We start from the raw sequence: 19,260 nt of genomic DNA, 5'->3' as shown, positions 1-19,260 counted from the left end.
TTTCAGGACCCAAAACTTACATTTTCAATTAAATACATACTTTAATATTAAGAACACTCCATTGCAGTAAACATTTTTCATGTCCCCTAGCAGTGTTCGAAATAACGCCTGTCCGGCAGTCCGAGACTGGCTATTTTTCCACCGGACTGGTAAAATAAAAAAGTTACCAGTCCGTCGGACAGGTTGAATTCAGCGTGTGTCGACAACTAACTTTGGGCGATCATACACATGTACTTCATAGACTGTGATGTGACACTGGCCGTCCTGGATAGCGCCTCCAACGACATCTTTTGGCAACTCCTCAGTTCATGTATTGCGAGTAAGAAACAAGTCAATTGGACAGAATGATGCACGACCTTGAAAATCAACCAATCAAAGTAGATTTTGCATGAGTTTTACAGCGCTGTAAAGTACTGCGTCAATCAACGATAACATGGAATGAGTTTTGAGAAATTATCAGAATTATGCTCCGCAATTATCTTGGCCTACCAACTCTCCCGGCTAAACGAAGAACACCGGAGGAAACCTTAAGCGCAAACAGGGAGTACGATGCCACGAAACGTAAGAGAACAATTGTTCAGTCATGGAAAATTGAATTTAAAGATAGCTGTACTACAACAAATGCCCAAACTTTCTTGAAGTTGTGGATTTGATATTGTCACTACCAGCAGGTACCTCTGAGTGTGAGAGGGGATTTTCTCTCATGAAGATAACAAAAACCCAATATAGGAACAAACTGAAGAGTTCATCAATGACTCTGCTGATGACTGTTCAACTCCATTCACCAGATATCAGTGAGTTTGACCCTACTCCTGCCATCCATCAGTGGAACCAGCATGCAAAGAGAAGGCCAAGCTTCATTGAAAGGAGTCACAGTAGGACCAGAGATCCAGAACAGGTGATTGATGAACTTCATGATGCAGCTGCTGTTTTACCTGAACATGAAGATGCCCATGACAAATCTGGAGATGCTTACAACCCAGACTCAGACTATGACTCTGACTTCTCAGATCTGCTTGAAACAGATGATAGTACTGGTGATCTGTCTGATGTTTAGCATGCAAAGCAAGCGAAACTGTGTACATTGTGTACCTGTTTTCTCCCAGACTCATGACTTTAAATATATGATTGTATTCTGTTATACATGGAAACTGACAGTACGAATTGTGAATACAAAGTAAAGTACTGTTACAGTATTGTGCAGTATGTACCTTGCAATTGATGATTGTTTACAAATAAAGGTTATTTAAAGAAAAAGATGATTCCATCCCATCTTCATTTGTTCACAGACAAGGTAATAGCCTATTACAGTATAGGTAACTCTTAGTTGTATTTGATTTCGTTTAATTGCAAGGCATAATATCAGGACAGGTAAGTTTTTGGCAGGACAGGCAACTTTTTAAAGTTACCAGTCCTGTTGACTAGTTGATATTTTCCACGAATTTCGAACACTGCCCCTAGGCAAAAAGAAAATAATTACGTTTCTGATAACATAGCCTCTGAAAATAGTAGGTAGGTTTGGATTTTATTTTATTTTATCTTGTTTTTATTCTTAAAAAATATTGCTTTGACCCAAAAACAAACCTCACTGGAGAAAGAACACAGACATGCATGAAGGTCAAGAAGACAAAGAATTTCTTTAACTTTTTGTTTTAAATGTTTGAAGAATGTTTAGGGGTGGTTGGGTTAGAAGAAAAACCATTTTTTCATGTCCCCTATTAAGAGATCATTAAATTGGGTATTTGGATTGCAATATTAGTCAAACAGACTGCCATGTAGGTGATGATCTGCCAACACTCTTGGTGGATGTTGACAGACATGATAGTGAATAACCTGTGGAACAGTTTGACATAAAAATAGAACACACAGTTTTAGTTTTGTTGCAGAACTATTTAGTTTTTCAAACTGAGCATGCTTTGAACCCAAACTAGAATCTAGGGATTGTGGGATTCTTCATACTTGTGGTAATATGTAACTGGAGTGATTGGAAGGATAGCCCTCCTGCAGGATTCTGGGTAACCAAGACTAGATTAGTTGTGGTCATACCTAATCTGGGGTGATTGGAAGGATAGCCCTACTATACTGCAAGGGCCTGTGTATTACCAAGACTGGATTATTTGTAGTTGAGTTGTGGTAATATACCTAATCTGGAGTGATTGGAAGGATAGCCCTCCTGCAGGATTCTGGGTAACCAAGACTAGATTTGTAGTTGTGGTAATACCTAACCTGGGGTGATTGGAAGGATAGCCGGCCCTCCTGCAGGATTCTGGGTAACCAAGACTAGATTATGTATAGTTATGGTAATACCTAATCTGGGGGGTGATTGGAAGGATAGCCATACTCAGTGGGCTGGGAAACCAAGACTAGATTTATAGTTACAAATAATGCAACGAATTGTTTACATTAATTCGTGTTTTTCAATGGAATTTTACCACATTTCCCATAATTCCCCATTCAAGATGGCTGATTTACAAATACTTGATAATTTATAACATAACTGCACAATATAAATCTACACTTGTTACTGTGATTACAATCAAAGTGGTCCCCTAGAAAGCTTGGTGACGACCACAACCTTGTAATATTAGTGAATACAACACCTTACGTGTGACTATGGCAAACATATACTAGTATGCCGTATAATCAGCGTGTTGTGATTAATGCCGTTTTTAAACCAATGTTACACAGTAAATTCAGCATAAAAACAACTGTTCGTGAATTAAACGGACTACTGTAACTATTTTTGTACATATATGAACAAGACCACTATACTATTTCTGGTGTCTTTGAATATATAACGAGAGCGTGTCAAGCCCATATGAAAACTAAACGGCACGTTTCTTTTACTGGCGACAGTCGCTCATACGTTCTTTCTCAATGTAATGTAGTGCTGTAGGCGTTATGACAGTGTCGGTGTAAGACAGTGCTGTGAACGTTAGAACAGGCCAGCAATGAGCACTGAAATGTTAAATTTAATAAATTTGACTTTAAATTTTCCTGTGATTTAAAGATTTAATACTTTTTTTAATATCTAACTTGATTCAGTAGATCTTACAGCCTAGTAGTATCTTTTAGTTAAAGTTTTCAAAATAAAAGTTTTAGCATACATATTGCTCTAAATATTACACATTTCTGCATTCTCGCAAACCAGAGTTATTATTTCTACCACTACACTTCGAAATAAAAGTACGGACCGGCTCGTTAAGAACGGTACCGTAAAACGGTCGTGGTTTGCGACGATGACATTTCTGTTAAAGATACAGATGCTTCAAGTTGAGTTTTAGCAAAGTGGGTAACTTTCGTCTGGCACGTCACGTACGTATATCAGTTGTATTGTACCGAGGTTTGTTCTTGACAATGCACGAGTGCAAATTTAATGTTCTATCATAATCCTTGAATGGGGGGAGATCGTTGGGACAAGTCTTGAGGCTGCAAACACAGTCACTTGTGGGCTACTATTCTATTCCATATGATAATATTCTAGTCAAGGATGATCATAATACAAAATAATGACGTTATTAGGTATTTACGAAGATTCAAAAAATACCGTCACCAGTGTTCTCTTTTCCAATGCAAACACAGTATCTTTTGAATATTCATTCGTAAATACCTATTATAACGTCATTATTTTGCATTATGATCTTCTTAGAATAGAATATTAGCTCACAAGTGACTGTGCAATACACGATCTCGACTCCTGTTATCAAAGTGAAACATCAAAACGAGGCACAAGTATCGCCTGATTTCTTGGATAATGTTTAACTTCGGAAATATACGTAACATGCGTACGTAAGTTGGTAGTCAGTCAAGTCGTACGATGTAGAGTGGCTGATCGTACGAGTGCCTGAAGCTTATCCGAAGACAATGAGTGTCTGAAATTTGAAATGGTGAGTGTATATATTCCGTAGCTGCTCTGTGTATAATTTTATAATTAATTGAATCAACAATTTATCAAAAATCTCTTAAAAACGTCTGTCTACTTCGAATCATTCTTTGTACATATTAAGCGACCGAGGAAAACAAATTGTTAGCATCTTTATATAGTCAAGCATTTATTTCAACTGAGATGGTTATGTTGACCTCAATCCTATTGTAAAATTGAACCCGGTAGGAAATACAATTTTCAATCCTTGACTACAATCGTAGCAACAGTCGCTTGTTCACACTCGACTCCTCTATTCCAAGTTGGTGCATAGAATTGAAACCGTTCACAAGAGTGTAAGACATGCAGGAGTGTGAAGACGTGAAATTGTAGGTCTGCTCGTAGTCCATCACGTAATATAGTGATAGCGTCTTCATATAAACCGGTGTTATCATTATGTATGCTTTCTAAAGTGATAGTCTTTAGCAGGGACATATACAGACAATAATACCATGGGAAAATAATAATTTATCTAAATTGCACACAATAAGATGGTTTATTGGGCATTTTGTAAATTAGTAGGAAAAGGTTTTTACAGAAAATAAATCATTTTTTAAATAGTAGGGATAAGAGTAAAAGTATTATATATTGCTATCAGAATAAAATATGTATATAAAGGAACATGTAAAATCGATATCTTTGTTGCGAAAAAAATGGATCCCGTTCCAGGCCATATGTGCACTACACCGGGTAGAAATTTCCCTAAAAATTTAAGTTCTTCTATTCTCTCCAAACCTTGCTATATGAAAGCTTTTTTCTCATCCCTTTGAAATAATAAAGGAAATTGGGGGCGCACGAGTCTTGTTTCCAAAGAAATCGACAATGTTACATTTTCCCATAAAGTTAACGGACAGTGGCCATATTGCTGAAATTATTTAATTGTTTACGTCACTTTGGCCTCTTTCAAAAATTTGCATGGTGACCCCTGACCTTTTTTCTTGTGAGATTTCTTGAACAAAGTAACGGAAAGAGTCTAAAGTGTTGATTTCCGAGGCACACTCTACGTTAAGAAAATCGATTATCTATGGGTATTAGTTACTGTTAATGTGGTCTTGATGAAGACACATTTTCAGACCCAAGAATGCCAGTCTTATGGTTAAGCTAAGATTTCGGGGTTTTTTTAACCACAAGGACAAAAGCTCCACACTAAACAAAAGAACTGAGTTAATATCCAAATGCCGACACGAGAATAAGTTTTATTTGTCCAACTTCAATAGAGCATCTATCACCTAAACTAAACCCGTTAACTAACGGAACATCAAAGCCCAACATGTAAAAACCCGCCAACACTTACTTGTCCGCACCCAATAACTCACACAGTAACAACCAACACCTCCACACATACAACACCTACCCATCGACACAGACAATAGTGATGGTATTTCTATTGTCTACACCCTATATATACAGCACACCCAGAGAGTAGGCCTCAGAATTGTCTGATGATCGCACTATGCGTGAAACTCCGAGTTACAACCAAGAAAGAGTTCCAGTACTACCAAAACTATTACGCTCTGCCACTGCGGTATAGAGCACTGTCTCACCAAGTTATATATATATATATATATATATATATATATATATATATATATATATATATATATATATATATATATATATATATATATATATATATATATATATATATATATATATATATATATAACTCGGTGAGTATCAATCTGCTAAGACAGTGCTCTATACCGCAGTGGCAGAGCGTAATAGTTTTGGTAGTACTGGAACTCTTTCTTGGGTGTAACTCGGAGTTTCACGCATATTGCGATTGTTTCCAAAGAAATCTAAACCTAAACTAAACCCGTTAACTAACGGAACATCAAAGCCCAACATGTAAAAAAATGAGTGTCTGATGATCGCAATATGCGTGAAACTCCGAGTTACACCCAAGAAAGAGTTCCAGTACTACCAAAACTATATATATATATATATATATATATATATATATATATATATATATATATATATATATATATATATATAACTCGATGAGTATTAATCTGCTAAGACAGTGCTCTATACCGCAGTGGCAGAGCGCAATAGTATTGGTAGTTCTGGAACTCTGTCTTGGTTGTAACTCGGAGTTTCACGCATATATTGCGATCATCAGACTACAGTTGTGTAACAGTGTATGTTGGGATTTTTTCAATGACTTATCATCTGTATTGAGGCGGGCTATATTTTTTATCCTCTGAAATTATGTATTATCTATATATTACTAATTTTGCTCACATAAATGACCTATCATGATATAATATTCCGAGAAATTTATAAAATTACGTGTGTGCAATCTTTATATCATACGCCATAGAGGGCGCCCCACTGTCTTGACTGGCGCACTATGAGGAGGGATTCTGCACATAAAATCGTGAACAGCTATCCTAACTGTAGCTTATCTGTAGACTTGAAGGACTAACACAACTACACTATTTCAGTTACCCTAACTGTAGCCTACCTGTAGACTTGACGGACTAACACTACTACACTCTTCAAGTTATCTATCCGAACTGTAGCCTATCTGTAGACTTGAAAGAGTAACGCTAATACACTATTTCAGCTGTTCTAATGCCATTTTGAGTTTTGAATATTCGCTTGTACGGGTACGAGTAGGTACGAACAGGTGGGCTAAGGGTGATCTGGAGAAACTACAAACTATAACGTGTTGTACAAATGATTGAAGTACATTGCGGGGCTAGTTTCAGGGCAATATTAGATAGATCAAGCATTTGTACCTTTTCAGTATTTAATTACCATTCTTCAAAATTCGGGTACGTTGTTGATAAATGTCATTTTACGTACAAAAAAGTAGGAGAGAAGACAAGAAAGAGCGAAAAAAGTTTCATCGTTTCACTTCCATGACCCCAAAAGTGTAATATGAAGGAAAATGAAGGAAGGACAATGCGATTTTCAGCCAGGGACAAAATGGTGAATTTTTTATTTTTATCGGATGTGTCATTCAATATTTTAAATTGACCTTCACACATATAAACAGACAATAATTATACATAACGTGATTCCTCAAAAAATCCACTGTAATGCTGTTGAAAGTGGTAAAATGTTGGCAGACCTACATAGGTACACGGAAACTAGAAGTGTGAGCGATAGTCTGCCCTCTCAGTTAGACTAAAATTTGCCTCTGTTTTAATTCCTAAATTGAGCGAAAATTGCATGCGTTCTGTGGCCAGGGTATCATGGGTATAGTGGTGCAACCTAATTGATTATGACGTCATAGTTCTGCCACTTAAATTGATAAAAACCGTTTATGCGCATGTCATAACTACGTAAATTGTTTCTCGTGATGATGATGTGCAGAGTTCTTTAGTAGTAACTATAATCAGCTGTGACATCATTCGAAACCTGGTGAGTCAAGAAGGTCGGAATGTTTAGGAGATATTTCTCTTCATTCAATCAATTATGCTGAACGAGGAACAACAAAACCTGCTGGGATTCTGTTAATAGATTTTGGAAAAGGGAATAACGATTTTTTTAATGTACGTGTGTTAAACTTTATTAATATAACTAAATCATTTGAAGAATTAAAATCACATGTTTAGGTTACTTGTCTACCGCTGTGAATGTTTTGTTGGCGTGCCAGTTACACAGTGTTCATTTATTAGTGGATATCTGTTCAAAGAATTTCTGTGAACGGATTTTTTTCTTACAGCGAATTTCAAAATTCCGTCCAGCTGCTCTGTTTGATACAATCATGCAGAAGCTAATAAGAAAGTACATGTATGTGGCTACAGCAAGATTGAATGAACACACTTTATTTCTTGCAACATTTTGTCGAAATGAAATGAACTGACGCCACCATGCAGACATTCAAATGCAGACGTCAAAACTTTTGGCGCCCGCGTATCTACGCCTTGTTCCAGTACGTTGGTTTAAATTGCATATCTATTTAGACAAAATGTAGCAATAAATTGACCCATTGTTATTAAAATGTAGCATGTACAGTTTATTTTTATTGATTTCTGCATGGTTGTACCAAACAGAGAAGCTGAACGGCATTTTGAAATCCACTGTACTACATAGTAAATTAAATGTGTATCATTTTGCTAACTGTTAGTTGGGACGCAAATGAAAAAAAAAATAGACAATGAAATATTCTGTTTGTTATTAGCTTTGTTAAACCCCGGGCTTCTGCTTCGTTCGTTTAATGTGTTTACAATAGCTGTTACTGACTTACTAAGTACAGAGGCGAAATCTTAATTGCATGTCCTGAACGACGTATGCACAAACATTATCTACATGGTAACCTTTTGCCATGGTAAAAATGTCGGAACAAATTATGACACTCTTAAAAACAGTCCTAACAAAATGACGTTCCTTTACAGAGGAAAAAAACTCTTTGATAAATCTTCAGTGAGTTGACAATTCAAGTGTATGACGTCACAGACACACATATTATTGCTTAGATTGTGATTTCCTAAGGAAAACATCACACGAATCCTGTTACTACAAATGTATCATGCGTTCTACACTATTGTGTTTTAGATGCAGGTAGGCGTCTCAACAATGTTATTATATTTTAGCCTGTAGACAAGGAAATCAACAAAAAATTATTACGTGTCCCTGTTGTTTACATTGGCATGTAGGAAATGGAATCGTACGCGTAATACCTGAATTAATTTTGGAACACTAAAATTTAAATTAGTTGTATATTCAGTCCTTGTATAATTAATAACAGGGAGACACGCATGGTTTTTAGCATCGTCTCTGATAAGCCATAGCGATAGATATACAAAAGCTCCATACAGCTTTGGACAAGTGTGATATCATGGCTGTTTTCTAAGAGGAGAATTACCACTATATGTAACAGCTGAACAGTCGCTTTGAGAGGGTAGGTAATATCTACCGCCCTCACGTTGAGGGCGTACTGCGTTTATCAACTCCATAATATCAAACATCAGCATGCGCACGGGATATGATCTGTCCCTTATCAGTAGTGGATCTGGGTGTTAACTTAAAACCGTTGTCCTTTTAGCCCAATAATTGCACGGCCTGGGATGCTTTTTTTCAGTGGAAGACATCGAAAAGGTAACCGGGCAAAGGTCTGAATATTTAATTTGTCAGGCGATGAGTCGAGCACAATGTAAAATGGTTCATTATGCATGGACTATGGACTGCCATACACGTGAAAAGAGAACTTACGACTTTGCCATGGCAACTGCGACGTCGACGGGAGGCACGTCCTATCAATAACTAATCATATGTAATTCACACATAGAGGTTTTCTCTCCATATATCCAGCCATTGTTTGATTTATTCATTAATAAGTTTTCCTATTTTTGAATTTTCAAAAATCAATTTATGTAATTTATTTTACCTGGGGAGTGTATTTTGTATTTTAATTTTCTCAGTAATATGATTTTCCGATTCCAGAAAATAGTATGCATTGGTCATCATTATTCACTGTGACTAGCTACATAAAGAGTCAAGGGGGAGAAGTAGGTTTGCGATGACCTATGACTGATTCTCAGTAAAAATGATAACGACCTAAAAACTATATATTTTCAGAAAGGTAATTATGTGAATGTTATCGTTATATTGTTGCTTTTTTCACATTGGCCCAAAATGAGTGTGTTTTGGGATGAAAAGACGCGTTTTCTGGATTAAAAATGTAACTCGACAACAAACTTCGGGGTCATAATGTTTCTCAGTGAGTGCTTTAGTTTCGTAAATTTGAGGAGTAGTACAAATCTAAAATCATGTATGTATGTATGTATGTATGTATGTATGTATGTATGTATGTATGTATGTATGTATGTATGTATGTATGTATGTATGTATGTATGTATGTATGTATGTATGTATGTATGTGTGTGTGTGTATATATATATATATATATATATATATATATATATATATATATATATATATATATATATATATATATATATATATATATACATACATATATATATATATACATACATACATACATACATACATACAGCAGGGAGTATGATAGTTACATTAGAATGATTAACTGCCAAGTATTTTCACCCACAGCCCAGTGTTTGCATCAGTACCGTGCATGTATACCATGTCTATCTAAGAGTTTTAAGTACATGTAGTGTCATGTTTATGGCATCGGGTTGCCATTTGCAAACTCTAAATAATTCAAATTCAATTCAAAATCAAAGTAAAAAATTCACCCAAAAAAATATTTCACCATAAAAGAGAATTTTTTATGTATACTGTAAAACACATTGGGTGCTATGTTCTCAGATTTGAATAATCACAATTCATAAATATCCATGACAATAGTAAACTAAGACTGGTAGAAGAATAGAAATAACGAGTCTTTTAAAATACTGGTAAAGTTACAAGTAAAGGGACTACATTCACAGTTTTGCCACATACATATCGTACACAGTGTGAGAGAGTTATAGTATATACCTAATGTTATCATCGACTTAATGTCAACCTTTTAACTCTAGATGTCAATATCAAAACTTGTGTTCTATTCTATTCTTTTCTGTTCTGTTCTATTCTATTCTATTCTATTCTATTCTATTCTATTCTATTCTATTCTATTCTATTCTATTCTATTCTATTCTATTCTATTCTATTCTATTCTATTCTATTCTATTTTGTCCTGTTCTGTTCTGTATAGAGTAGATTTTCCCTAGCCATAAATAGTGCTGCCGGTTTTTCTTTCCATCACTTGGTTAAGTTAAGTTAAGTTTAGTTAACTTTAACTGAAATATTTTTGTTTGTCCCCTTTACTGGACATCACGAAAGGTGCAAGATAACTCCGATACGATTTAATGGATAACGCGATTGGATTTACTGTGCACTCGTAAGTAAGGTATTTGAGTTAGTACATAGAAGGAGAGGTAACGAACGTTAGAGTGAGAATTTAATATGCGATTCATATTTAGGCGTTCAAAGTGAAAGTGTTTGTCTTCCCTGTAAAAGTAAAGTGTGATTTAACTACAAACAAGGCGAAATATATGTAAACTGAACGTAGAGTGCATTGTAAAACATCGTATAACGTGTAACAAAGGATGTAACGCATGACGTGTATAATATAACACGGCAACTTGATAACTCCTTGGAATGAATAAATACTGTAAACGTAAACAAAGTGAACTTTTCCGAACAAAATTATGACAGAATGCAAATCTGTGTTCCTCCTTAGGTTTGTTTGTTTGTTTGTTTGTTTGTTTGTTTTCAATATGAAGAAAGTATATTCTTAAAAGACACATTAAAGCTCCCCTAGAGAGATTCTTATTTTTCATTGTTTGTCAATGACAATGGCTATGGTGATATGACATGTATTATGTTGACAAATGAGCGAGAATGATTGTGGCCCAGTGTTGGCGACGATGGTGGTGGTTGCAGTGGTGATTACGGTGGTGGTACAGTGTGGTGGTGATAATGGTGGTTCCAGTGGTGATTACGGTGGTGGTAAGATGTAGTGGTGATGATGGTGGTGGTGGTGGTGGTGGTGGTGGTGGTTGCAGCGGTGATCGTGGTTGTGGTGATGGTGGTGGTGGTGGTGGTGGTGGTTGTGGTGATGGTGGTGATTGTGATGGTGATAATGATGATAATGATGATGATGATGATGACGACGACGACGACGACGACGACGAGGACGACGATGATACTTTAGGAAAGTACTAAGTATGTTTTACAAGTCTATCTTTCTATCTATCAAACAATCAATCGATTGTCACTTTGATAATACACGTTTTTCATAAAATTTACCGAAATTTGCGTGAATAAAAACGAATATAAATGATAGGCCTATAGCTTCCGTCTGAGGGCGCTGTGACTTTCCAACAAAATCTAACACATGTTTTGCAGGAGAATTATTCGCTATATTTGTATTTATATAATGTAGATTTGCATAATTTACTCAAACTAAGTGATATTAACTAAAATAGCCCAAATCTGGACAACAGAAAGTGTAGTTTCTGCCTGAATGAGATGGTCCCTGTTAGATTTGCTAAAGGTGAACAAACTATCCTACTTTCCTAAAAGTGTGTTGACCCCTTGAGGGCTGCGGTTGTAATAAGACATAACAAAATAATGTTACGCACGCTAAAACATATTTTCTTGTATCTATATATCACGTAGTGGTGTTTTAGCCGTCTCATGAAGAAACAGCTGCCATTTAAATACTAATATTGGCGACCTGAGCATGCAGTGAAAGAGGATGCTAGATGTAGTACTTTTAAACTGTGGGGGCGCTCATTAGCGTTGTACAGCAAGCTGTCCTTAAAATCGGGCCAGAGTGTCGAAAAAAATAGACAATGACATATTTACCTTCTTTACAACTGAATTTAATGTGTATAAAACGCAACATTACAGAAACTGTTCTTATAAGTTAGATTTCCGCACAATTTTTCCTGTGATTTGAAAGAAAAGGGAGCCAAGTCACAGGGTGTCAATATGATTTGTAAAGGTGAACAAACTGTCAAAGATTGGCATAGTTTGTTCACCTTGCTCTTTATCAGGATAAGGCTTTTCTAAATATTGACTCGTCACCTAAATTAGCAATCCCATTGTTCTAATTTCTTGCTTGAACTTCTTGTCCTTAAAAAAAACACACATACAACTCTATGACGAGCTCCGAGAAAAACTTGATGTCCGTTTGATAAACAAACCCCTGTCTTCCTCTGACGTTGATCGTCTGGAGTTGAAGTAAGAGTCACTGCAGACTGAATATTAATTCAATATGATGAGTCACGACAGAGAAACCAGAGAACAACAAAATTTTTGGAAAGGCTAGACAGAAAAAATAACACAATTTCACTTAAGGGACCGCTCACCTTAAACTTGCTGGGGAGGGGATATTTCGGGAGGAGGGGTACAAGGGTAGCATTTTGTCAAAAATGAGTAGTCGACATTGTAGATTCCCGATCTAACGTGCACAAGTTGGAAAAAATCTCTGTAGGTCATTTTATAAAACCAGTATGTTTTATTTTTATTTTGGTGCCTTGAAAACCTTACAACGAATAACACTTTTGTCGTGAAAATAGTTATGAAAGGTTACATTTACAAATTACAATTACAGCAATTTATTTTTTGTTATTTAGTTCACACCAACATTATTCTGTTACCAATTGCATATCCATGTAATATAAAATATTATTTTTAATGATTAATTGCTGCAACAAGAGAGCTATATATTTCTTTATTCAAACGGGGGTGGTGGCGGGGGTGGGGTGGTGGAGTGTTATGGAGTGGGGTGCCTGGATGATACGTGTTTTCCATTATCACATAAAATACATAGTTTGGATGTTGCTCTTCATTTGATCGCTATATAAGTTGCAAAATTTGATTCAAAGTGCGTTGAAAACTAATTTTTTGTTTAAATATCGTAAAAACATAAAAGTCCATATGGTGAAGCAATATATATGTCGCTGTATTGTAAGGTTTGAAGAGTGAAATATGTCAAGGAAGACATGTCAAGGAAATAACTTTATCTTTTTGTCTTATTTCAACTCAATTGCTTTTACGTGTTTGTATACAATATTCATCTATATTTGGTATACACTTAAACTTTCTAAGTTTTTCAAAATTACTGACACATTGACTGACACAAATGAAGGGAAAACATGGCCCCCTTGTTCAATTGTTACAATTCCTTAATAATTATGATTAGGCTTTTGGGAGAACATAACAGTTTTAGCGTGATTGCTTCCCCCGTTCACTCGTAATTTTTCGATTTTGTTGCTTACAAAACCCTTGCCCCCGCTACTGAAAGAATACAGTGACCAAGGATTCTCTCCCCAGCCATTTATCCTTGCATGTGGACCAAATGCAGCAACCTAAAATTCTCAAAAAAGTTGAAATCACTCTCACAATGCTTATTTATACATATAAGACAACACACAACATGCCTAAGACAACAAGTATGCATAGCACAAGCACTGGTTGTAACTACAGTGTTATTTTTTCGCACAAGATTTTAACATTTTATTTGTTAAAATACCAATACTTAGATATTGCAAATGTTGATTTGAGATCGATTGCATCCATAGTACAGCATGATGTTGAAATTATGATCGAATTGGGGGCGCTGTTTTTTGGGTATGAACCAAAAATCCAATTTGATTGTACCATACTATGTATACAGCTACACAAACACATTTACCCAAAGGTGATTCAATACTGTTCAGAGTGTACAGTATTATAAGTAAGTCAGTATATCTAACAAAATACATTTTTTGATTAGTCGAGTTGCAGTCAGTGTAGCTTTAAAACACTAATGCAATTTATGTACGGTATATTACACTTTCCTTTCCTCTCAGAGATAAGACCGCAATACTTAATACCGACATACAGTCACTATTAAGACAGTCATTAGATCCACAGTCTCTAGTAGAAATTTTATTGATAATTCTCCTGAGAAATATATAACCAGACAGTCCTAAAGTTACGTATACATCTGCTCGCTCTCGGCAAATAGATCAATGTTCTACGTCAACTCGCAAATATGCGACGTCATCTTCTTCAAATATGAATTTAAATTTATATTGTAACAATTCTGAAACCACCAAAATATGTTTAATGGTCCAATATAATGAATGGGTACAAATGTAATTATCCCTAGAATTTTATTTGGTGTAATGCAGTGATATTATTTTAGAATACATTTTCACAAATGCAAATATAATTGGAAACGATGTGATGCCCACTACGTGCATGTGGCAGATCTCGTCTATTTATTTTATTGGTGAGTACACGCGAGACCAGAGACGAGGGACACGAGGGTTCATGGTGTACGTGCATTGTGAAAGGTACGCACTCATCAGGTGATATAAAAACAGTGGCTGAGATATAGGAATGGAATGCACTCAAGTACCTTGCAATCCAGTCCTGTTCCGTGCCATTGCAAAACTTTCTCCTTCACAAAGTGTACATGATGTGTGTGTATTCATGATTTTAAGTTTTAAAAAAAATGGACGAAACCCCCTCGTCAAGATTGGTATGCACCCCGAAAGCATTGATAACAGGTATAAGCAAAAATATACAATCATAAAAATTACATATTTTTTGTCGCAATGGAAAGTCCAACAATTAGTGTTTGTTATAACACCCCACATATCTCAACCTCACTGCATCCTAAAACAAAAGTACCCCCATTTAAACCATTTATTCCCGAATCTTAAAAGACAGGGTCTCTGTCAGATTTGCAAAGGTTAACAAACTATGGACAAAATGCAAAGTTTGTTCACCCTTAAAGAATTTGTCGGTGCAAGGGTAACTCTCCACCTACATTGCTCATTTTAAACTGAGATCTGATTCATTATTTCCAATATGACAGAATGCCTTGTTAGTCGTTATATAAATATATTAAAGCGACACAGTCTGTAACTGAAATCAAATTTTCGGCCTAAGTCAATCATACACACAATAGCTACCAAAACCTTGCATGGGAGAAATCCACATGAACACGGTTTAGAGATGGTTAGACCTGCAGTAGGTGAAAACTGGGGCATTGTTTTTTTTATCAGACAACAACAGCAGTAAATTAAATTAAGTGAAAATTGTTAAAATGTCAATGATTAGACATTTTACATATCAATTAAAAACCTATTTTATCTAAAAGTGGTCTAGTAATGAGTTGAAATCTTGACTTTTTTGAGGCGCTGATTTTTGGGTGCGGACTGAAAAATCAGTTTGATTGGATATATTTGCACCACACACCGTGTATATAACCAACGGGTGGGATGATTCAATGTTGTTGGGGGTGTGCAATATTGTGAAGTCATTATATCAAAATGGTTTCAGAAAAAGTATGCGACAGTAGCGTTTTTCAAAATTGTTTGCTTTTCACAAAATATGCCTTGAGGTCATTTTCACATCATCTGTCTACAGTAAGTGAAATGTTTCAGCATGTATTAAATAGCTGGGAAATGTAAAGCTATTTAAATGTGAAAAAAAAGTAACTAAGTAACTAACAAGAACCATAAAGTTACAGACTGTGTCCCTTTAATCTGTAAACCCTATAGCCGTATTGATTTGTTGGGGCGGAGGCGGGGGGTGGGGGTAATGTATGCTCGGCATTAATGGTGTTGAAGATTTATAGCCCCTTTCTAAATCTCCTCCTCGCCCTATTAAATGTAATTTTAAAAAACCGTCAAATTTGTCATATTTTTTCAGATTTACAAACTTCTGGCATTTACTTGTTTGTCGATCATTGTGGAATGATTCAAATTTGAACAAACAGACCTCTATCATAGTTATTGTGCTAAATGTGTACTTTGCATTCTACGTTTATTTTCGTATCTTACTGAGCCACGGGACGTTCAATATCTGTTAAAGCTACACTGCGATTTATTCTAAAAGCCTTTGACAGGGTGTCAGTTAGATTTGTAAAGGTAAACAAACTTTAGGCTGAATGGCAAAGTTTGTTCACCTATTTAGATCTGGCCGGGGCAAGGGTAATTATCGCTATATTTATAATTATGTATTATGATTTAGTAATAAAATTTATTTCAGGATAAAGATGTACAGGGGATCTGCAATCTCATAAAAGCAATTATGAAATTACAATATAACACGAGGAAATGAAATGAACGAAATAAACTGAATCATGATAAGTACAAAAAAAGAAAAACATTTGAGTATTGTACCTTCATGCATTGCCTTACACGTGTACGTGAAATTGCAAGCGCTTTGAAGTCTGAAGGAAAGCAGATGGCGCCATCTTCGAATTCTGATAGAACCCGAAACTGTACATGTCTGGATGTCATTTCAAAAAAATTAAAATGACAATTAAACGCCATTCGTATTCATGTGATGTCCATATCATACACACACGAGATATGCTGATGAAATAACTGATAACCTAGACGAAAGTCAACTAGCTGGTAAATATTGGTAATTATGCAAATTGTTCATTTTTAATACAAATCAACTAATTGGTAAATATTAATAATTATGCAAATTATTAATTTACATACAAATCGTATCCATAATATCTACAGGATATATGGTATGATAGAATTAGTATATCCCGCAAAGTTTTTGAAGTTCTTACCTGCCACAGTATATCTCCTAATTTGTAAATATAAATAATAATGCAAATTAGTCACATATTATGCAAATTGCTCCTATCATACCTATTGGATATAAGAGTGATTGTATCATTGGTAATTCAACAAAGTTTGATGAAATATTCAGCTACCATTGATGATATATCCCAGTTAATAAATATACTGAATTATGCAAATTATTCATTTAATATGCAAGTCTGATAGAAGGTATCAGTGATGGTATCAAATCGACCCCATTATTCAGCATTACATTATGATTAAAATGCACTAAAAATTGTCTTTGTTGCAATTATATCCGGGTTCAACTAAATTTCATGACATTCTGAGCCACTTTGAAAGATATATCCTCCAAGTTTGATTTGTAATTAGCATTCATTATACAGCCACAAAGTAGGTAGTCCTACCCGTGATATAGAAAGGACATATATGCCATGATATTATAAATATATCAGTCATGATAGATTAAACCTCTGCCCCTTAAGTTCTTCTGAAACCAACCTAGATTTTAAAGTATATTCATTTTCATTAAGTATATGAATGTTCACAAAAGTTAACCGTACTGGCATAATTATACTAAGGAGCAGTTTTTATGTCAACCAGGTTTCCTGTTAAAAACTTCCCAAGTTCATTTCTGACGAAATACAATACAACTATTCGTTTTAACATTCATCGTGTCATTTACCATTCTTTTAATTCATGTTATATTTGAACCCTGTAAATTCGCTCTGCAGATCTGCTTCTTCCTGTGAAAAGTTAGGTATAGTCGCTTCTGATGGCAGCATTGTCTTAAAGGCTGTTAAGATGTCGATCAGAATTGGAAACTGTCAATGGTGACACTTTACGGTAAATCCGTGTACCAACTTTCACTCTGAATTAAGCACCCCTTACGACCATTCCCAGTCGTTAAAACTGAAAGCTCCCTTAAGCTACAGAGCACAGTATATGACAGGGTGTCTGTTAGATTTGTAAAGGTGAACAAACTTTAGACTGAATGCAAAGTTTGTTCACCCTACCATGAAGACGTGGTAGGTGCAAGGGTAACTCTCCACCTACACGATCCATTTTACCTCTGACTATAGTGTTTGAGATTTTACTTAACAATCCTGAGTTACTAGGCCTACAAATTGTCATCTGCGACAGAATGTTCCCTTTGTTATTTTACTGATTTGTCAACAGGGAGAACTTTCAAGTACCTGATTACTTCATTTCTAGTCAACTTCTTCATCTTCGGAACGGAATGTTTCCTAGTCGAAGTCCACTTAGCTTCTGAACAGATTAGTCGAGGTTCTTGCCTTCGTCTCCTTAGATCACTTGGTATTTGCAATGCTATTTCAAAATTGGAACTTTTACTCTCAAAGTCTTAGATTCTCTTAGATTAATTGGCTTTTGTCGGATGATCTTGACAGTGTCGTTTCACGTGCGTAGGGATTAAGATCCATTTGGATCAAGATCATTATAGGCTTAAAGAAATCCTCATACGTTATCCGGATTAATTGCCTATTTGGACTAACAAGATGAGATGAAATGTCAGATATGACAATTTTGACATCGTTGAAGTGTGTCCATAGAGGCTTGTTTTCACAATTTTTAAAATAATGTTTCTTCCATCTAATGGAAGTTTAAAATATAGGGATGAAAAGTCTGTCTGTCTGTCTGTCTGTCTGTGTGTGTGTGTGTGTGTGTGTGTGTGTGTGTGTGTGTCTGTCTGTCTGTCTGTCTGTCTGTCTGTCTGTGTCATCATTTTCTCAAAAAAACGGCTAGCTCAATTCAAACGAAAGTTGGTGCACATGTTCTTTAGGTTGATTTATATTAACTAATTTATATTACAATTATTGTACTCGATCTGATCGAATATGATTTAGTAATACGACTTATACACAGTTTGATTCTTATTTTGTCACTCCATGAGTGATATGAAGAGGCGATTTCTCCCAGAACAATAAAACAAACTACGTTATTTGTAGGAAATAAAGGTAAGTAAAGGAATCGAGTCATATTCCTACATCAGATTTAAACCAGTTTAGGATACCACTTGCTCTATATAAAGACCCTCCACTATAAGGATAAAATTAATATGAATGAAAATTGAAGCTTTACTATTATCATGAATGTAAATTAATAGTATAGTATTTTCCAAAAAGTGATTCGAGAGCCTCTAGCCATATATAGCAAGAAGGAGCAAAACAACCCAAACAATATGACATTTCTATAAAACAAATTACAGCTGATATTTAAACCCCCCACCCCCACCCCACCCCACCCCACCAGCTTTAGATACAATTTGCAAAGCTGAAGAGCAGT

Source organism: Glandiceps talaboti, chromosome 12, assembly GCF_964340395.1.
Source record: "Glandiceps talaboti chromosome 12, keGlaTala1.1, whole genome shotgun sequence".
Taxonomy (NCBI): domain Eukaryota; kingdom Metazoa; phylum Hemichordata; class Enteropneusta; family Spengelidae; genus Glandiceps; species Glandiceps talaboti.
This window is presented reverse-complemented; position numbering follows the sequence as displayed.